General features: G+C 49.5%; 1 long non-coding RNA gene across 1 annotated transcript in view; it reads left to right on the top strand.

Annotated features, from left to right (window-relative positions):
* LOC309852085 overlaps positions 1-22040 on the top strand; it is an 85232-nt gene that overhangs the window by 24081 nt on the left and 39111 nt on the right. The window lies entirely within an intron of this gene.

The raw sequence follows: 22040 nt of genomic DNA, 5'->3' as shown, positions 1-22040 counted from the left end.
TCTCCGCAGTAAATAACTCTTGGATCCCTTTCTTATGCAAGCAGAAGGACAAAAGGACAAGGCATGCTGGGAGTGGCCTCCTCGCTTTCCTCATCCTCGAGGGGCTTGGGCTCAGTGAAACCACAAGTAGGTGGTGAGGGTCTGCCCCTGCTCTAGAGAAGGGGTGGCAGAACCTCTCTTTGGCCCCTAGGGTCCTTCTCCCTCCTCCGTGGGAAGGGGTAAAGTGTGGTTGGCCACCTCTGGTGTGTGCCACACACTGTGCCAAGCATTTACCTTGGTGTGAGAGGGTTAAGTGGTCACAACTAGATCTGGTCTGCTTGAATTTGGCTCCTGCCTTACCTGCTTGCTAACTGTGAGACCCCGGCCGAGTGATTTTCTATCTCTGTGCTGAGTGGTCTGCCAACCTCAGCTAGTGGGACAGCAGAGGACAGTGGGGCTGAAGGAGAAGTCCCTTCTCTGGCATGCAATTCCCCAAAACTTCTACTCCTGAGGAGTCGCTTTGGGATTTACTCTGGGAGCTAGAAGGCAAGCCTGGAAGGGGGAATGACTTCCCCAAGGCCAGCATTGCCCCCGCACAGAGCTAGGGTCTGTGCTCCTCCGTCTGCCCTGACTCCTGGTCCCAGGCTCCTTCTTCCCTGAGGGACCCCTATCGGATGTGGATGCACCTGTTGGGGGGCCTCAGACTGGAGAGCTTTCCCCTCACTTCCAGACTCGGGGCAGTGTGGCAGGGGAGGGGCCCATGGTGGTACCTAGTGCACCCTCAGACATGTGACTCAAAGCTGGGCTGTCCTGTATTTTGTTGTGGGGGTGTGGGGAGGCGGCCAGGGCTCTGGGGTCAGTGATGACACATGCCCGTGTGGTCTGCTGGACTGAGAGGCACCAAAGGCTGTTGTTAATGAAACTGTCAGCTGGGTCACTGGTTACTGGGGAGCAGACTGGGCAGAAAACCATCAATTTAAACAGAATATGAGTCAGAGGCTTGGGTGGGGTGAGGGCCTGGAATCAGCAGGGCAGTCCTGTAGGAGCTCTGGGGGGAGACCATGGCACCACAGACAGGCTCAGCTCTGGTGGCCCGAACCCTCCCCCTTGCCTCTGCTGTAGGGGCCCCCCATGCTGTTTGGGTCTGGCCTTGGCCTTGGCATTGTGCCCAGAACTGAGCCAGTGCTGGGGGCAGAGATAGGAGACGCATCCCTACCAACAAGGAGCTCGGTCCTAAGGGGGAGACAGAAGCTGGAGTAGTCCATGGTTGTGGCTGTGAGAAAACAGCAGAAGAGGGCCGACTTTGGAACTTGACTGACTGTCTAGCTTGTGGTCTTGGCTTAGCTCCCTCCTAGCCTTAGGGCCTCGTGCAAGTCACCTAGCCTGGTGGCGCCTCTGTTTTCTCATCTGTAAAATGGGGTGGGCTCGCATAGATTTGTGACTATTATTGCCGTGTAACAAGCATCCCCAAAACTCAGGGTACAAACAAGCACCATGCTATTGTGTGTTGAGAGATTCTGTGGTCAGCAATTTTGATAGGGTGCAGTGGAGATGGACTGTCCCTGCTCCACAATGTCTGGGGCCTCTGCTGGAAGATGTCATTGTTTAGGGGCGATGAGCATGCTGGGGGCTTCTCTCTCATATATGACTCCAAGGCTGGGCTCAAGTGGGGACTGCAGAGCAGGGCTTGGACTTGGACTTAAATTTCTTCCCATGTGGTGGCTGCTGAGAGGGAGCCTCCTGAGGGAAAGTGCCTGGACAGCAAGAGTCCAAGGTGGAAGCTGTGTGGTCTTCCGTGACCCAGCCGGGGAAGGCACCCAGTGTCACTTCTGCTGCACTCTGTTGTTGGCAGTCACAAACCCACCTAGGTTTAAGGAATGGGGTGGTAGGGGTGCATTGTCAAAACTGACATGCTACTCATAGTGCTGGGTGATTACATTAAATGAGACACATGTAGTGGGTTTAGGATAATGCCTATAAGCGTCCAGGACATGTTAAGTATTAGAATAAGTGCTCTCATGGGGAGGAGGTGGTAAGGAAAGGCGTCAGAGTCAAGGTGGTGTCCGAACAGGGCTTTGAAGGATGAATATGAGTTTGCTGTGTACCCTAGTGAACACAATTATTCATGTGGAGGAGACAACTTAGGCAAAGTGAAAGAAGGCTTGAGACAATGCTGTATTCAGGGAAACATGATTAATTTGGCATTGAGAGGCTTTGAAGGCAAGGAAGAGCGGCCAAAGATATGCTTGGAGGGCGGCAGGCTAACAGGAGCCAACACAGCGTCTTGTGGGCCTGACTGAGAAGTCTGGGTTTTGTCTAGAGGGTGTCAGCGAGCCATGGAAGGTTTCAAGCAGGGAAGTGACATGGCCAGGTTTGTCAGAAAGATTATTCTGGCAGCCTTGTAGGGCATGGGTTGGCAGGGTAAAAGCTGATGCTGGGGACCAGTGAGAAGGCCATTGCAGAAAGAGACGAAGAGGGTCTGACCTAAGTGGGTAACCACGAGGATGAACGGAGCCAGAAGGATGCAGTGCCACTTGAGACATAACATGAGCTAGATTAGGGGTAACTGGAGGTGGGAGGAGAGGGAGCTGCCTGGCGGGGGGTGGATCTGTGTGTGGCAGGAGGGTCAGGCTGGATTTGGGTGGGTAACATTGACCTTGCCCCTGAAGGGGGCCAGGGCACCAGGACAACATACAGCCTCCTCAGCCAGGCCTGATCCTGCTACTGCTTCCCTGGAGGATGCCTTCAGCTTACCTCTGAATCCTTCCAGATCGACTCGGGCCATACCACTTGGGGTCTAGCTGGCTTGTGGAGGTGAGGGAGAAAGAGAAGTCGAGGATACCCCCTCTTGAGGGCAAGGGCATTATCTTTTCCTTCCTGTGTCCAAAGTTTGGGAAGCCCTTCCTGAGAACAAGAAGTCTCTCTTCTTCTTCTCCTTCTTCTTCTTCTCCCCCTCCTCCTCCTCCTCCACCTCCTCCTCCTCCTCCTCCTCCTTCTTCTTCTTCTTCTTTTTTTAAAGATTTTATTTATTTGTTTGGCAGATAGAGATCACAAAGTAGGCAGAGAGGCAGGCAGGCAGAGAGAGAGAGGAGGAAGCAGGCTCCCTGCTGAGCAGAGAGCCCGATATGGGGCTTGATCCCGGGACCCTGGGATCATGACCCCAGCCAAAGGCAGAGGCTTTAATCCACTGAGCCACCCAGGCGCCCCAGGAGTCTCTCTTCTTAGAGCCTTGTCCCAGGCTGAGTTCAAGAGTGTCGGTGACTTTGGCTGGGAGTGGCTCTGGCTCAGAATGGCAGAGTTCCAGAGTACTGGAAAGGAAGAGTCCTGGGAGGAAGCCCTAGGTCTGGCACTAGACAGGACCGTGTTTTAGCTGTGGCTCTGCTTCTTCTTGGCTGTATGGACAGGGCACCATGTAGGACGGAGGCCATGTCCTCACCTTCCTCACAGGATTGATAAGGGGTCTAAATGGGACCGCAGATGGGAACAATGGGTGGGTGGGGAGAAATATATATATATATATGCACATACACATATACATACATACATACATATACTACTGACCCTTGAACAGCATGAGTTTGAACTGTGAGTCCACTTTTATGTGCATTTTTTGCAATAAAGGCAGTACAGTGTTGTAAATGTATTTTGTTTCTTGTGATTTCAACATTTTCTTTTCCCTCATTTACATTGTTGTAAGAATAGAGTATATAATATGTATAACATGCAAAATATGGGTTAATTATTTGTCTATGTTCTCAGTAAGGGTTCCAGTCCACAACAGGCTATTAGTAGCTAAATTCTGGGGAGTCCAAGGTTATGCATGGGGAGAGGGAATCAGTGTCGCTAAATCCTGAGTGATTCATGGGTCAACTGTAAATGTGTATATAAATGTGTGCATCTCTATCTATATATCTATAGCTCTCTATCTTGCTTATTATGAGGACTTGGCTCACACAGTTACAGAGGCTGAGAAGTCCAAGATCTGCAGGTGGCAAACTGAAGACCTGGGAGCCGGCAGTGTGAGCTCCAGACCCGTGTTCAAGCTCAACAGTCAGGCAGAGAGAGTGAATTCTTCCTTACCCTGGCTTTTTGTTCGATTTCAAGCCTGCAACAGATTGGATGAGGCCCACCCACACCGGGGAGGGCAAGCTGCTTTACTCGTTCTATTGATTCCATTTTTAATCTCATCTAGAAATACTCATGCAGACAACTCCCAGGATAATGTTTAACCAAATATCTGGGCACCCCGTGGCCCTGTCAGGCTGACATACAAAATAAGCCTACCCACAAGAGATTGCTAAGGGTTATGCTGCAAACGTGTGGCAGACCCAGAGCAGGGTCTGATCCAGGCAGAGATGGGGGAGGGGAGTGCAGAAAGCAGAGGTTTTTTTTCTTTTAAGATTTTATTTATTTATTTGACACGGAGAGATTACAAGTAGGCAGAGAGGCAGGCAGAGAGAGAGAGAGGAAGGGAAGCAGGCTCCCTGCTGAGCAGAGAGCCTGATGGGGGGCTCGATTCCAGGACCCCGAGACCATGACCTGAGCTGAAGGCAGAGGGTTAACCCACTGACCCCTCCAGGTGCCCTGAAAGCAGAGATTTTTGCCAGCATCTCTACCCGATGGCAAGAGGACAGAAATGGCCTTCTCCCCAGAGAGTGCTGCATCTGCAGCCAGGTGGCCTGGGTTCTAGTTCTGGCTCAGCTGCTTTCTAGCGGAGTGACCCTGGGCAGTCTCGTGTTAGGGCCCCAGTTTCCTCCTTTGTGTAGATAAGATGTGTTGTGAATCTATTACTGTTGAATGGCCATGTTGCATGTGACAGGATGATGAGGGAATTGGGGGCAAGAGACTACCATCTAGCAGAGAGTGTAGAAGAGGGCTCAAGATGCTGCTGGAGTCCGCCTTCCCCAGCCACCAACTCTGCGTCCTTGCAGGAGGTACTTAATCTCCCTGCACCTGAGTTTCCTTATCAGCAAATGGGGATCCAGTGAGATAATGCATTCTAAGTGCACAGTGTGATATGGAACTCATGCAGACCTTCCAAGAATATTAGTCATTAGGATTTGTTGAGAGCCTTCTATGTGCCATGCATCTTATTTATTTTATTTATATAAAATCCTAGCTCATCAAATCATCCCAATAGCCCAAGAGGTGGTATGGCAGAGGCAAGACTATGTGTTCCACTGTTTCCTTTTCCTCCAGGACAAGCCGTGAACTACACTTCCCAGCCTGCCCAGCAGTAGGGCCATGTGACCTTGAGCTGGCCAATGGACTGTGGGCAACATAATGCGCTCTGCAGCTTCCTTGGCTGGCCTCTATAAACTGCCTGTGTGAGATGCCATGTGTTCTCTCTTTTCTCCTCAGTTGGTTAGCTGTGGAGGGCCTAAGCAGAGGTTCTCAGAGAAGGTGGTTCTGTTCCCTCTTCTGCTGGGGATGTCCATTTGGCAATATCTGGAGACATTTTTGTCAAAAGTTGAGGAAATGCTACTGGTGTCTAGTGGGTAGAGGACAGGGACGTTGCTAAACATTCCAGGATACATAGCACAGCCCCCACTGCAAAGAATGATCTAGCCCTGATGTCAGTAGCACTGAGATTGAGAAACCCTGGTCCAGAGGTCCCAAGTCCCTGGGGTAGTCTAAGAAGAAGAGCCTGGGTTCTTGAATGGCTGTAGGGGGCACAGCTCTCCTTCCCCCAAGGTATAGATTGCAGGTAAGAAATAGGTCTTTAAACCACAGAGATTTCAGGGATTATTTGTTAGAACAATTGACCTATCCTGACTAATGCAGGTGGCCACTGCTATGCCCATCTCATTGATGAGACAACTGAGACGGAAGGTCGCAGAACTTGTGACAAAATATGGGTTTGAAGCCAGGTTTGGCCTGCTCTAAAACCCATGCTTGCTTCAGTGTTCATGCGGCCTCTTTTTGGCTCCTGGTTTCAGGGAGACGCCTCATCATAATGTCTGTCCCCTCTGTCACATCCTCCCGGGGATTTAGGTGGAGGCAGCCATAGAACAAATCACTAAATTGCTTCCCAGCCTCTTCTGCTCGGAGGCCTCCTGCTTTTGGGTGGAGCACGCTCCCCAGGACAAGCTGGCTGTGCCCTCCTGTCCCAGCCCAGGCAGCCCACGTCGAGTGATCGGTGACACTGGATATCCCCCTAAAAAGGGCTGGTGCCCATCCCCTGCCTGTGTCCACTGTCCAGTGCATGGAGACCCCGTCCCATCATAGGCTCTGCCTCCTGAGCCATCCCCCACCTGCTCCAGGTTTGAATTTCCGGGCAGGTGTCTGCAGGCGTCTTGGCTCCCTGTTAATTTCCTGACTTGGCTTCCTGAAAGGCCGAGGGCTCCGAGGTGGCTGCCTGGAGTGATGAGGAGATAGAAGTGTCTGCTCTGGCTTCCTGCCTGTCTGTGGGGGCATCGCTGCCCGGCAGCCCGGCTGCGGGGCCCTCCCCTCGCAGTGCCGCCACACAGAGAGAGTTCAGGGGCTGGTGAGTCTTTCTGGGGTGGGCTGCAGAGCCTCATCAGGGAGAAACACATGTGTTTCAGCCTCCAAGATACGTGTGTGTGAATGTGTGTGGTGGCGTGTGTACCTCCACTGAAACCCTAAAAGATTGACCTACACCTCTGCCCACTAAGAACTGTAGGAGCTGCCAACAGGTCATTCGGCGTAGAGGGTTTTTCTGTGCCCACACAGGTTAGCACCGTTGTAATGCTTTTTAGGCAAGGAGACCCTTCCTTCACAAGGGTGAACTCAAGCCAGGACCAGTTCTCTGATGGGCGGGAGGTCCTTCCTCCAGTCTACTCCAAGTTCCTCTTGTTGCAGTCTGTGCCCATTGTCTTCATGTTGTGGAAAGAGATGACATCTTTTTGCCTCCCTGGTGTCCGTGCTGCAGGTACCCGAGAGCAGAAATTGAGCTCCACCTTAAAATACTTCCCAGATTCTCTTTTGCAGTCCTAGCAAACCCACCTCCCCTTGCCTTTTTCCACCAAGAAGGATGACTTCTGGGGACACGCACGGTATGAAAAGTGTGTCTGCGAGTTTCCCTTCCTTTTTGAAATTCTTCTCTCCTGGTGTAAGTCGCCGTGGCTACTGAAAAGCCATAGACTTTGGGAGCCAGGCAGACAGGCATGCCGACTCCGACATGCTCATTTACAAGCTGGGCAACCTCAGCAAAGTTTTCTAACCTCTCTGAGCAAGACTCCATTCCTGTACTTTGCGCTGAGCAAATCCCAGAACACATGCTGGCTAAATGTTTATTTCTTGCCCCTACCTTCCCCCTCTCCTTATCAGCTCACCAACCCAGGGAATCAGGTACCCATGCTCTCCACGCCACCTCTCTCCTACTTTCTCTCTGGCCCTCAGCTGAGAAGGGATCAGAGGTACTCAGGCCTCCTGCCCAACGTGGGTGCAGGGTAAGCATGGGCCAAGTGTGTTAGGGAAGCTAAGCGGTCACGGTAGACATCCCAGTCATCAGCCATGGGGTGGATGAAAGGGAAGGGAGCTTTCCACCCTGGAGTCACCGAGTCACTCTCCTGGCATCTTCTCTGGGGGCTTTCGTTGGCCCTGATACCTCCTCTCTTAAAGCTGTGGCCACAGTCCTGCCTGTCATCAGGATGTGCTATGGTCTGGGGTCACTCGATTCCCCTATAACAGGATGCCCCAGGTTAGAGTATTGTAGCTGTTTTCCAGATAGGAGACAGACTCAGAATGGGGCCAAGATCTGCTCAACGCTTCCTTGAGTGAGTGAGACTCAGGTATCCCGACCCGGAATCCAGTGCTGTCTCCACTGTGCTAGTTAGAGGGGGAGAGCAACTGTGACTCTTACTCCCTGGGAACCGGGTGGTGCAAAGGTCCCTGAACACAGCAGGGGCTTGAGGATATTGTGTAAAGAGTAGCCTTTCTGGACGCCTGCGTGGCTCTGTGGGTTAAATGTCCGACTCTTGATTTTGGCTAAGGTCATGATCTCGGGTCCTAGGATGGAGCTGTGTTGGTTTCCCTTCTCAGCAGGGAGTCTGTCCCTCTCCCTCTGCTGCTCCCCCTGCTTGTGCTCTCTCTCTCTCTCTCCCAAATAAATAAATTAAATAAAAATGTTTAAGAAAATAAATCAAGGGTTGTGTCTCTTCCTTTTCAGGAGGAGAGAGAAGGTCCAGGCATCCCTGAGCAAAGGAGCTCTCGGGAGGACCACAGCTCATTTTCCTGAAGCCTAAGGTAGCATTAAGTTCTTATATCTGCAAGCAGCCTTTCAAATTGGCTACTGCCACTGCTGTCTGTGTGTTACATAAATCCTCACAGAGACAAGAAGCAACGAGGGAGCGGGTGGGGAGAGAGCGAGCGAGCACAGAGATTCAGGGAGAGGTGGATAGAGAAAGTGAGAGCTGGAAAGGGAGAGATGGTAAAACACAGAGACATATTCAGATACAGAGACACAAAGACAGGTAGCAGGACAGATGGGTAAACAACAGAGAGACTGAGGAGAAGAGAGAGGAGAGACAAAGCAGGAGACACATGAAGAGCAAGGGTAAGACAGAGGGACACACAGATGTACAGACAGAGGCAGAGAAAGCAGGAAACAGGGAGCGCACGGATGGACAGGCAGGCAGGCAGACAGCCACACACGGAGACACAAAGAGAGGTCAAGGGAGAGAGAAAAAGACATCGAATTAATTAGAAACCCAAAGAGACACAAAGACATAAAATACGCAAAGGGATCCAGAGAGATGAGCTTTCTTTCTTTTTTTAAAAAATAGATTCTTTATTTATTTGACAGAGAGTGAGAGAACACAAGGAGGTAGAGCAGCAGGCAGAAGGAGAGGGAGAAGCAGACTCCCTGCGGAGCAGAGAGCCTGACATGGGGCTCCATCCCAGGACCCTGGGATCATGATCCGAGCAAAAAACAGATGCTTAACCGACTGAGCCACACAGGTGCTCCAAGATGAGTTTTCTTTTTGCAAAATCAGGGGTTTTAAATTGGTTTGCACATGAAGGGGAAGAGGAAGTGTTTGTTCTTAGAATGATGAAGAAATTGGTTTGGGTGGAGGAGAGTTCAGGGACCAAATGCTCACCTGCATGCAAGTTTCCATGTTCACTCCCACTTGGGCTTTGTAGGAGCTCTGTGAGTCCGGCAGACAGGGATCACTGTCTCCCACATGCAGAAGGCGGGCGATTGGAGAGGCAGGGAGTTCCTGAGGCCCCCGCCCAGTAAAAGCCAGCGGTATTGGCACCTGCATGGGTGGCACCAAGAACTTGCCGCGGGCATCTCTTGGAGTGCTCCCGGGGAGGCTGATGGGTCATGGGGCTGTTCTGGATTCTGTGCCTCGTGCATCTGCTCATGGGTGGGGCTGGAGGGCACTGCAGAATAAGGGCAGATTTGCGATCCATACCGGTATTTTCCGTGGGGGTCGCTGGTGATTGGAAACTTGCCTTCCCCCTCCTGGAAGTCAGAATCCTCCCTCTGGGTAGTGTTGAGCATTGGGTGTGCCGAATGAACTGTGTGCTTCCCGTCTACCTAAAATTCCAGCCTTGATTTGACACCTGCCTTTGTCTGAGAGGAAATGTCCAGTGCCTTCAACGGCAACAAGGGACTTTGGGAAGATACTTTCCTTCTTCCCTCCTCTGCTTCCATTCATTTCCCAAATGGTCTTTATGTGCCAAGTGACTGTTGGTTGTCAGTACTGAGGGATTCAGAATGAACAAAACCAGTAAAAAATAAAATAAAATAATAAAAAGGACACCTTGCCTTGCCCCTAAGAACTTTGCATTTTAGAGGGGGTGACAAAAACAAACAAAATCAATTTTTAATGATGACTCATGTTATGTAGGAAAAAAATAAAGCAATGAGGGGGAGAGTGGGGATGTTGGTGGTACAGTTCATAGATGGTGGCTGAGAAGGCCTTACTTGGCCGATGATCTGATTAAGGATCTGGAAGGGGGGAGGGGCATGTGAGTATCTGTGTATGTGCAAAGGCCCTGAGTCAGGAGGCAAGGAGTAGCGAGGAGGCCAGTGTTGCTGGAGCAGAAAGGATGCAGGGGAGAGTGGTAGGTGATTAGAGCAGAAGACCATGAGGCCTAGAGCACGCGGGGCTCTGCAGGTCATGGTCGTGACTGGCTTTTACCCTGAGTGAGACGGAACCATTGGAGGGTTCTGAGCAGAGCAGTGCCCTGACCTGACTTCGATTTTAATGGGATTGCTCTGATGGCTGGGATGGGCCTCATGTGAGGAGGGCAAGAGCTGAAGCAGGGAGACAAATTTTTCCACATTAGCGAGGCTCCGTGAGGCCACAGGATGAAAAGGCACTATTTCTGCTCTCAGAGTGAGTTGTACTTGGTTGAAGGTGTGGGGTTCATGGGGACAGGGGACCTTCACCTCTACGCTGTATGCCCCAGAGAGAAGAAAAGGCTGAACGTGCAGCGCAAGCTTCTGAGTTAGGTGTAGGAGGAAAAAGCAATTGTGTTAAGTATATGGTAGGTATTGAGCACTGTTCCTACCAACGCAATTTAATTTAAATCATCACACCAGCTTATGAGGTATTTTCTCCTCTCTCTAGACAAGGCCCCTGAGGCTCACAGTAGTAGTCAAGGAGCTTGACTGGGCTTCCACAGAAAGGCAGGAGCTTTGCTATCAAATAGAGTCAGTCCACCCGGAAAGGCCTGATTCGTGCGTCTGGGCTGGTGGCCTTACCTGGGCATGCTTGCCCTTGGCCCCACAGCACAGAAGCCTCAGGGCCTCTTGGTTCCTCCCAGCTGCCTCGGCTCCCTCTCTCCCTCCAGGGGAGGCTCAGCATCGTCCTTGAGTGAGTGAGTCGAACTTTTCTCTCCTAGGGAGCCTTGTGCAAGCTGTTTCCATGGAACACTTCTCTCCAACCCTCTTTCGTGGACAAACTTCACCCCACCCCACCGCCCTGTCAGGTCTCAGATACCAAGTTGCCTTCCTGTGGGGCTTCTCCAGGTCCCTGCATGACTCAGCTTTCCCATCCCGTGCCTTACACTGCACTCGAGATTTTTCCTTAAGCGCTCACCCCGGGACAAAGGCAGGAATAGAACGGGGAGGGATGCTGTCAGGGAAGAAGTGGGATGTGAGGCATGGGGGACCCGGCAGGGTCAGAAATGGTCTGCTGCTAGTGCTGCGGAAGGCTGGGTCCAAGGACGCGTGGACCCAGCCGGGTCACACGCGCGGTGTGCTGTGCGCCGTGCCTGCACTCTGTCCCTCTGACTTTAACACAGTAAGATGTCTGATACCTCTTGGCGTTCTCAAGCAGGTGGCGTGGGCGAGCCGGGGAAGTGGGACCTGAAAAAGTAAGGGCCTGAACCCATCCCACCTCCCAACTGGGCCCCTCCCTGTGAGCCACAGCCCTTCCCCATAGGTAGGGCAAGGCATTAAGTTTCCTTGCTCACGTTCTTCCCAGCAGCGGAGAAATGGAGGGAACCACTCAGCCTGCGCTCTGTCATGCAAGGGGACTGGGCTTGTCTCTTCCCTTATTGCCCCCTGCAGTCCCTGTCCCTCCCACGGCAGCCCCACAGTTCCTGGCTCTTCCTATTGGGCTCTGGCAGGGCAGCTGCTGGCAGAGGCTGTGGATGACCGTGACAGTGAGTGACTTTGGGGCGGTCAGGGCTACCCCACCTCTCCTCTGGGGAATCTCAGAAAACAGTATTGGAAATGGAAAGTGACTTTGGTTGTATGGCGCAAGAGAAATAAGACCTCAGGCCAAATGAAATCAGGGAGCAAGCTCGAAAGAAGTCAAATTCCCTTTTCTTCCTTTTTAATCTCTTATGTTCGGTGCCCCTGGGACTCCAAGTTTTGAAAGCACCTGCCGGCTGTCACTTAATCCTAGCAAGTGGGGGTGTCCCGGGGGCCAGGGCAGGGAGACAATGCTTGTAGGTATTGAGGAAGGTCAGTGTTGGTGAGAGACAGTTTTTCCTGGACTGGTCTCAGGCACTTTGGTTTTGTTTTTGTTTTGTCTAGAGAAGAGCTGCTCTAGCATGGTGCTTATTATTTCTGTCTTTTCCTTACTGGAGATAATTGCAGTTGGTGCTGGTTTCTTGTAGCAAGGCATCAGAGAGGGGTACAGTGGAAAGGCCAGGCCAGGTAGTAGGTGACTGCGCTTTGCCCTAAATGCTGTGTGATCTCAGGTCCTCATTTGTCCTCTCTGGTCCCTATGTCTGTGGGGCTAGGTTTGACCCGCAGTCCTCAGGCCCCTGGACTGTGACAGGTCAGTATGGGAGAGGATGTGGCCAGACCTTCTGGAAGGTAAGTCTGGATCCCTTGGGAGGTGAGGCTTCCTGTGGCCACCACATCCTGTGTGTCTGGTGTCCTCTCCTGCTAAGAAACTCCAGGCTGGTCTCCTCTTGCTTGGCTTACTCCCCCCTGCCCAGGCATCCTCAGTGAGTCCCTGACCTCCATCTGTTTCTCATTGCCTGCTGGGAATTTCCTTCCAATAGTGGTGGCCTCCATGAATCTCAGCTCCTCCTGGGCTGGGGACACTTTATTTGGCAGACTGGAGGCTTCTGATCCTGCTTCTTTCTTCCTGACCCTCTGGCGAAGGATAAGTGTGGAAACAGATGGAATGTCAGATTTGAAGAAGGATGCTTCTCTCCCAGGCCTGAATATCTCTGCTTCATGGTAGTGGAAGAGGAATTGGCTCTCTTGGGAGAAACTGGTTCAGAGGGATGCTATCCCTGGAGTTGGTAGTAGGAAGGAGTACCAGGGGCTAGAAGACAGGGTGCCAGTCCTGGCTTGGGTTCTAACTCACCTGAGCATCTCTACTCTTTCTGGGCCTCAGTCTCCCTATCTGTAAAATGAGGGGATTGGACGATGTATGCATTCTTGAGTGATCATTCTGGGCGACTGCCTTAGAGCCACCTGACTGCTTGTTAGAAATGCAGAGGACTGGTGCCTTCTGTAGACCTTCAGCATCAAAGCTTCTGGGCAGGGCCTGGGAATCTGTATTTTAATAAATCCCACCCTGTGATTCTGATACACGTGAAGTGTGACCCTGGCTGGAGCAGATGACCCCAAAGGGCCCTCCAACATTGCTGTTCTCCTAGCCTGCCTGCCTCGTGCTCTGGCGTGGGATGGAGTGTTGAGTGCCATGTACAAATGTTGCGTCACCTGACATCCCATAGGAGGATCTAGGGGGGCTTCTCTCTCTCCTAAAAAAAAAAAAAAAAAAAAAAGGGCACGGCACTTTTTATTTTCTTTCATCCGAAAAGAAGCCCTTCATTTCTGGGAGGGAGACTCTAGGTGGGGACCAGAGGCCTCACCTAGAGAAGAGATCATGGAGAAGGAAATAGTCACAACTCCGGGAGATGCTCCAGGGGACAGACTGGCCTTGTTCTGCGCGACCCCGGGGGCAGGTGTAGGGCTATATGGGCAAATGTGGAAGGAGGGAAATGCTTTATAACAATGAGAGCTGCAGGCTGCCTTCTGCGGTGGTGAGTGCTGGGTCAGGGAGGAGGGTGGGTTGATGTTGTGTGCTCTCTTGGGGGAAATATGGTGGAAGGGCCTCAAGCAGCAGATGGCTGTGAAGACATTTATGAATTGCATAAAAGTCAAGCGCGCTTTGCCTGCCTAGGATTTCAAGCAATGTGCGCATACCCAGCACACACACGCTCACACACACACGAAGAGACACTCATGTGTGCAAACCTCCAGGCACTCGTGTACACGTACTCCCAAGTGCATGTTTGCCTACGTGTGGCCGAGGCATGTTCTCGTATGCAGTGAGTGCACACAGGCACACGAGAAGGAATACATGCGTAAACACACGTGGCCAGACATGTGTTTTACATGCTGTATACATCTGTCTCGGCTTCTCTCCTCTGGCTGTTTATTTCCCCTCCCCACCAGAAAACCCGGGGCCTCCCTGTGCAGCTTCCAGGCTGGTCTCTGGAGTCAGAGCCTTATTTAATCTCCATTAGCTCTCTTATTTCCGGCATCAAATTAAAAGTGTGACCAAAAGTTAATTATTCTAATTCAATTTGGCCCTAATGCGGTGCATGTGTGATGGGAGGCCCTGGGCGGAGGTGAGGCCGGGTGTGGGCAGGAGGAGGAGACCTCAGGATTTAATACGCCTTAATGATTCTTACAGGAAAATGCCCCAAAGCCTTTTTTGCCTCTGCATCTTTCCTTGCCACTCCCCAGTCTAGATTTCTTAGAAATCTCAGGGTGCTCTTGGGAGCTTGGCTCAGGGATATATTTGAGGAGATAGCAGTCCTCTCTGGAGGCCAGAGCAGAGGTGGAAAGGGCTGTGCACGTGTGTGCATGAGCTCTTGTACACCCACACGGGTGTGTGCCAGTGGAGAACATAGTCCAGACTCTCATGTCAAAAAGCCTCAGGAGAACCGAGCCAGAGCGTCTCATGAGAATACACTATGGAAATCCCTGGTGAGCCTTTCCCCTGGGATAAAGCTGAGAGAAATGAAGATTACTGCCTTTGCTGGACACTTGGGAGCAGCCAGCTCTCTTCTCCTCCAGCTCAAACTGCTTTTCAGATCAGTCTCCTGCTCCTGCCTCCACTCCCCGCTCAGACTTGGCTGTTCATTCCCCTCCCTCTCCTGCTCAGGAATAGAGATTTTGGGCTCAAATCCAGCTTTCCCTAGTAACCAGGCATTCCCCAAACACTGAGTCTTCCCCCACATGTGAACATGGGGCCCTTGATGGGTGCTGGGGCTTGGAGGAGCTGGAGCAGAGTAGGAAGGAGAAAGTTTTCGTGCCCTGGGGGCTTTCTGTCTCACTTGAGGATCAAGCCTGGGCTTTGGGGAGATCCTGAACCCATGGAGGAGGCAGCGTCTTGTTTGGGAGAGACATATTAAAATCATAGAATCTAAGTTTTTGAACACAGCTTCAAAATAGGAAGCTGATGTCACGCTGTGAGCTGGTGCTCGAGTAGCTTCTATAGCATTCCTACCTCTTTGCACACCCCCAGTGATGGGAGCTCACTATTTCCTCGGGTCTCCCTGTGTCCACTTCCTCCTGCCCTGTGTCTAGCTGTGATCTGCATCCTTGTCATTTCCACCCCTGTTGGTCCTACAACGGCTTTCTGGGGTCACACAGGACGACCCTGCCCTCTGACTGTGCATAAAGTATTTGAGGATAATGTGTGATGTTCTCTGCGAAACCCCCTCTTCTCCAAGGCAGCAGTTGCTCAGTGGTTCCCCTCACGATGGGCCTGCAAGTCCACCTGTGGTCATGGGGACAGGCTAATTGCTGTGACATACCGTGTCCCAATCTGCAGGGCTTCACTGACACAGAGGAGTTGACTTCTCATTCATGTAACTACTGTTCTGTGCTGATACTCAGCAGGCAGGCTTTCGTGTAGTAATTCCACATCCCTATTTCCTTCCTCCTTGGGTTCTGCCCTCCTGTAGAAGGAGTATTCTCCATTAGCCAGGGAGCGGGTCATGCCTGGAAATGATGCACATGCCTCTCGCCCACACTCCCCTTGGCTGGAAGCCAGTCACATGGCTGACCCTAAGGGCAGAGCAGGCTGAGAAGTATGGGCTGGTGGTGCATCCAGGGAGAAATGGGAAATGTTTTGGTGAGCTAGCCAGTCTGTTCCATATCATCCTTAGGTCACCCTTCTCAAAGCATGCTCCAACATGTGCAGGGGAGTGGGCCAAAGCAGGCCTGTGGTCCTGCACAGCAGGGGCTGGGGTGTAATCATTAGGAGCACTGATCTGTAACATGCATTGAGAGGAAAAGAAGGGAAACTAAATTTTGTTTTTAATCCAATTAAGGAAAAATACCAGGGATGGCAGGTTTGTGTGTTTGTTTCTCACTGGCTCATTCAGCCATTCATCTAAACATTCTGGTTCAGCTACATCACTACAGTGAGGCAATTGGCTTAAGGAATAAGTTTGCAGACTTTGGGGGCTGATGGATGAATCTGGAAGGAGACTGAGGGGTGCTTGGCAGGGTTGCATATCTGGGATGAATGAGAGTGGCCTGAACTTTACCTTTCATTAAGGGATGCTAACACTGGCCTGTGGGCTGAAGAATAGGTTTCTAGGTCCCAGCCAAGAGGATGGAACTTGGCAAAATTTTTCCCTGTCCTTGATGGTTGGGCTGGATTTATGATTTCTGGTCAACCTTTCTCCTCTTCTGCTTCCTTTTATCCCTCTTCCTTCTTTTCCTTTTTTTTTTTCCATCCTAGAAGATGGTGAGGAGTGGCGAGGAGTTCCCAGCAAGGGATTCAGCATGAATAAAATCAGGGAGAGGCAGAAGGCAAGAGGACGGACCTTCCTAGCTGGAGGAGGATCGCGTGGGAGAACACCAGGGGGTGGGAATGGACCAACTGTGAAGGACCTTGGTTGTCAGACTACGAAGTCCTTGATGTGTATTGTTCACTGTTGCATCTCTAATACCTGGCACTGTGCCCAGCACATTGTAGGTGTTCAAGAAATATTTTCTGAGTAAGTGAATGATGTTCTGTAGCCAACGTGAAGCCTCAACTTTAGCCAAATGAAGCTGGTTGAGGGGTACAGTGGCATAATCCAGACATGTATCATGTGCCCACAGATTGTACAGTGGAAAAGGAATGGGAGTTTGGGTTCTTGCCCTGGAGGAGCTCGCTGTCCATTTGGACAGCTAATCCACTCATGCATGAAAGATTCTAAGGCAATTTATGTGAGAAATAGCACAGACATGCTGACGGCCGCCAAAGTAAGGAGCATATAATTGTGAGATACGTTAGGGGAAGATTCTTGGAGAAAGTCGGACTGTGATTTGATTGGTGGAAGGGTGCTGGGAGGGCACTCCTGGTAAGGAATAGCCAGAGCAAAGGCAGGGAGCAGTAGATGTTTGTTGGGAGGGGACAGTGAAGAGACTGACCCGTCATTTTTTTTTTTTAATGACCCGTCATTTTTAATAAGATCCTAGAACCCAAAGACCGTTTGTTTTTTTCAGAGCAGCAAACTGAGGCTCAGAAAGGGTAAATAAGAAGCCCAGGGTCACCCAGCCAATGCTAAGAGGATCAGACTTTGGGCTCTCAGTCCAGTGTTCTTTCTTCTACACCATGCCACCAGCTACCCTTTCAGGCAGAACATGGAGTAGAAATTTAACAAACCTAGTCACAACGTGTCAAAGAAGGAGAAGAAAATCCCCAAACTTTGGGGCCTTTTCTGGGCATGTGCATCATTCTAAATGCCTTGCATTTTCAAAATATTTTCCTTTGGAGATACTAAAAAGACATGGGCATTGTGGGGGGTAAGGAGGAGAGAGAGAGAGAAAGAGAAGAGAGAGAGGTATGGAGAGATGGTGTAGTTGGCGTAGTTAGTTTGCCATATGGTAACTCTGGGCACCTGTCTCTTTGGCTTTGACCTTGACCGTGGAGGTAGGTAGTTAGGCACAGTGTAGGCTCACTTGCTCCTCCTCTGGGATTTAGGAAGTTGGTCTAGAGCTCTGTATTTGAGCTGTTAATCTTTTTTCCTTTTGTGGTTAAAGTTTTCCCCATTATGATGGCTTTGGGGTAAGTTTTGCTTTTCCTTCAGCTGATCCCCCACTGGCTCAGACTTTGCGGTATGCATATTCTATTTCTTGGGGCTGATTCTGGCTTTGTTTCTGGGACCTCTGCTGGTTTTTTTTTTTTTTTTTTTTTTTTTTAAGAACAAAGCTGTCCTTTTACTTCCAGGGAGTGAGTGCAATTTGCCAGTATCTCCAGAAAGATAGTGCTATGAGGAGTGGTAAGGAATAGATTATGGGGCACTTCTTTTCCTTGATACTGTGAGAGAAATATCAGAGTCAGAGCCTGCCACCAATTATCTCTGTAACCCCCTTCTCTGAGCCTCAGTTTTATTCCTGGGAATATGAGACAACTGGAATAGATTTTCTCTAAAGTGCATTTTAGTTTTAGCCATTTAGAATTCCATATTGGTGCCTCAATTTCTCCCTTGGTTAGAAATATTTATTGAAAACATCTTCTCTATAAAATACCCTGCCTATTTTCCCTCTCTACCACCTCCATACATGGAAAGACTTAAAACACAGTTGCAAAGTAATGTATCTCATTACACATCTCATTACATAAGCAATGAGAGGGAACGTTAGCATTAGCATCTCTATCAAGGACATGGGCTCTAGAGGCAGATCTCTTTGGTTAGAATCCTGACTCTACTACTTACTGGTCTCTAACCTTGGGCTAGATCCATAATCCGCATGGATGTCAGTTCCCTCATCTGTGAAGATAAGGATGTTAATAATATTCATCTATGTGGAGAGTACTGAGGTTATCTAGCTAAAATTCTTAGCACAAATCTTGGCACATAAGAAGTAGTCAATAAATGTTAGCGATTGGTATAATTTAATGACTGTTTTGCTATATATCACAACACTCTCCTGCCTAAAATTGCCCATCCCCTCCCTCTCTGTTGCCCATACCGACAGTCTAGACCACTTAGTGTGGCTCACGGTGTTTTCTCAGACATGAGCCCTGAGTCTGTTTTGAGTTTCCTGTCCCTCTTTCCTCCAAAAACAAAACAAACGAACAAACAAAAAAAAAACAAAACAAAACACACACACACACACACACAGCCCCATGAAAACTTTATGCTCTAATAATACTCAATGGCTAACAATTCTCTGAAATTATGATACCAGTTCACCCTCAAATGTCTTTGTGTAAGTGATTACCTTTGCCAGGAATGTCTGTCTTCATTTCTCTTCAATACCTGGTCCAGATAGCCCCTCATTTGTGATTTCTCCAACCCTTCAAGCCGGGACCACCACTTTCACTGGAGGAAATGAGGGGCCCAGAGCATACTTGTTATCAGATGGATTCCCCTGGAACTGACAATAGTTACTAATCTACCTTCTTTTCTATGAGCTCCCTGCAAGTGGAGACAACTTCATTTTTATTTCTATCCCTGTGGTAAATACAGTGCCTGAGTTCACTCTCCTCCCAACCAAGTCATCTTTCGATTGCACATAGAACTTAGAGTTGGTGCTTGATGAAATTTTCTGAGCTTTGTATGAAACACTGAAAATGGATGTTGGATATGGAAAGAGCAAAGAATAAGTTGAATGGTGTTGGATATGGAGATGCAGGAATAATCCAAGAAGCTTTACTGAAAAGATGAGTCTTGAGCTGGTTTTGGAAGATGGTTCAAGATCTCCTTCATGGGAGCAGGTGCATTTGGGGGCTTGTGTCTCGGTCCCTACTTAGAAACAAAGGAATATATTATCTGCTCACCTAATCTTCATGCCCAGTCTAGGTCCCATTACTTCCTTTGTTCATACCTAGAAACTGGGCATTAGTTAGATTGCTCTTTCTCTCTCAACTCCTTTGTTCTCCCCCACTCCAAATATTAAGCCATAGGTTTAACCTCTAAAATATTTCTCCAATTCATTCACTTTTCTCTCTTTCCACTGCCACCACTCCAATCCAACCTGCCCTTACTCTTTGCCTGGATTCAAGTAATAATTTTAGAGTGGATGTATCTGCAGGCACTCTAGAGCCCCGTATTAGTTAGAATTAGCTTAGAGTATGAGTATCAGAGACCCAAAAGTCTGTTAGTGGGCAGTTCAGGACTACTATGGCGGCTCTTCAGGTGAGCAGTTCGGGGCTGACATGGTGGCTCTGCTCCACAGCATTGTCAGGCCCTGAAGCTCCTTTTTATTTTAGTGCTCTGTCATTTTTACTTTGTGATCTCATGGACCAAGACGGATGCTTCAGCTCCAGCTATTATATCTGCAGTCCAGACAACAGGGAGGAGGATAGTTCCTTTAAAGATACTTCCTGGATAGTGCTTCTGCCACTTTTACTCACATCCCATTGTCCAAAACTGAGTCATATGGCCACACCGAGATGCAAGGGAGACTTGGGCTGGAGTCGTGTGGCAACTGGCAGAGCAGAAGCACTGAGGAAGGAGGTGAGTGGTAGCACTGGGGGACAATTAGTGGCTTCTACTACAAAACTCTACAACAAATTCACCATCATTTCACTTTCCTGCTTAAAACTCGTCAATAGCTTTCAGATTCTTTTAGGGTAAAATTCAGAATCTTAACACAGCTTACAAGATTATGATCAGATCCTACCTTTTTGGCCTCAGGTCCTTCCTCAGACCCTTTGTGTTCTAACCATCTTCTCTTTCACGTTTGGGGGATAGGTAGGGGGCAGGAGTCAGTGAACAAATGTCTCCACCTTCTGTCCTTAGAGAAACAATTATAAAGTGTATTCCACATGTTTCCTCAGGGGATCCCAGCAGGGCTGAGGCTAGCTGCCCACAGTGTAACCAACTCAACCATGTACCTTTTATTGGTAACTTTATTGGTTTTTCTCCTTCCTTGTCTCACTGTCCCTACTCTAGTTTCCTTACTCTGGTTTGCTGGGATCATCTTCTAAGTAAACCATCTCTCAAGACCTTGTCTCAGGTTCCACTTTTAGGGGATCCTCAAGTAAGACAGTTAATACTTGAAGTGGTCCTAGAAAGTACATCCTCCCCATGGGATTCTGGAACACCCCTTACCAGTGAGATGGCAACAGGGACTCCATTATAGGTGGGTAGTGAGGGTTGTGAATACTTTTGATGTTCTGAAGCATCCTAATTACTGAAACTTTGACTTAGTGGATTGGGTTAGGTACAGTTAGAGGCCAGACAATGCTGAAGCCCAGGCCCAGGAGTTAATGATAAGAGAGGCAGAACTGCAAAGGAGACTGAGTGTGTAATCTCCACAGGCCTCCTAGGCTCAAGTCAGATCTGTGATAGAGAAGGAATGAGACCGCAAGTATGGACAGTGACATTGGATGATGCACCCGAGAACACTGAACTCTCAGATTCCCCTGAACTCTCTTGGCTGATGACAGTAGTTCCCTCCCTCTATTAGAATATGTCAGCATCTCTTTGAAGACCATGCAGAAATGTCTTCTGAGGTGGCTGCCTTGTAAGCTGAAGCTTGTCCAACCTCAAGATCTGCCCTTCATATTCCTACCCAGATCAGTAACTAGAGTCAGATCTTAGCCTAGCTCAATGGAAATATAATCTCTATTGTGGGAGGAAATGGCTTTTCACTGAAAGAGTTGCAGAAGAACCTGGCTATTATATGACAGTATGAGCTGGGAAGTCTGTATGGGGGTAGAATTTGGGGGTAGACTTGGAATGGCATGGAATATAGGCTGCAAACAGATTTAGTGATATAGGGACACTGTCTCATGACTCAGGATTTAATGTTCTGGAGAGGGCTCCTGGACCCAGTCCTAATCTGCTGTTGGGATGGCTCCTTGAAGATGTCAGAATAGCCAGAGGAAGGAGTCCAAAGGTTCAGAGAGGTGGATATATTAGAATGGATTTATTACATGAAACCAGGAAACCACCACCTAATCTATATGCCCAAGGAAGGCTGATAGAACACTCACCATTAAATTGATAAGGAATGCACTAGTGAGGGAGGCTCTAGCACCATTGAACTACTCAGTGGGGTTATCTTCTGGAGGCCAGGGCTGTAGTGGGAGGTGCAGCCATAAGACTGGTTCCCTGTGTCAGTGGGGATGAGAAAGTTCTGGTGGTGGAGAAAGCAGAGATCTGGTGGTGGCATTCATCATCGGAGGCAGAGTGGACAAAATGATCATAGTGGGAAGCAGGACACACAGGGAGCTGTGGTGATGGGTAACACACTATGGTGTTCCTAGGGACTAGATAGGTAGGTGGCCAGTTAGGTCATGACTTGTATAATCAGGAAAAAGTAAAAAAGTGGTTATCTGATGATCAATATCAGCCATGGCAATAGAAAAACATGATTTCTCATTCATGCTCTGGATTTGAGCTCATTCTCAGACCTAGTGTTCATCAAACTGATGGAAAGACCAGGTTCTCTTGAAGAAGAACCTGCAATGCCACAAATATATACAGTAAGTATTCCCTTAATTCCTTCCCAAAGAAAGAGGAATGCCCAGACCTTTTTAGGAGTATTGAATACAGGGTCTGAACTACCAGTGTTGCTAGGGACCTGTAATACCATAAAAGTTCCCTAGTTATACTGGGGGTATGTGGGAGCCAGGTGATAACGGAGTCCTGCCTATCTTCACCTTACAGGACATCTCGTAGGTCCATAGACTGTTCTTGCTGTCATTTCT

The sequence above is a fragment of the Mustela nivalis genome (assembly GCF_964662115.1).
Source record: "Mustela nivalis genome assembly, chromosome: 17".
NCBI classification, from domain to species: Eukaryota; Metazoa; Chordata; class Mammalia; order Carnivora; family Mustelidae; genus Mustela; species Mustela nivalis.
This window is presented reverse-complemented; position numbering and strand designations above follow the sequence as displayed.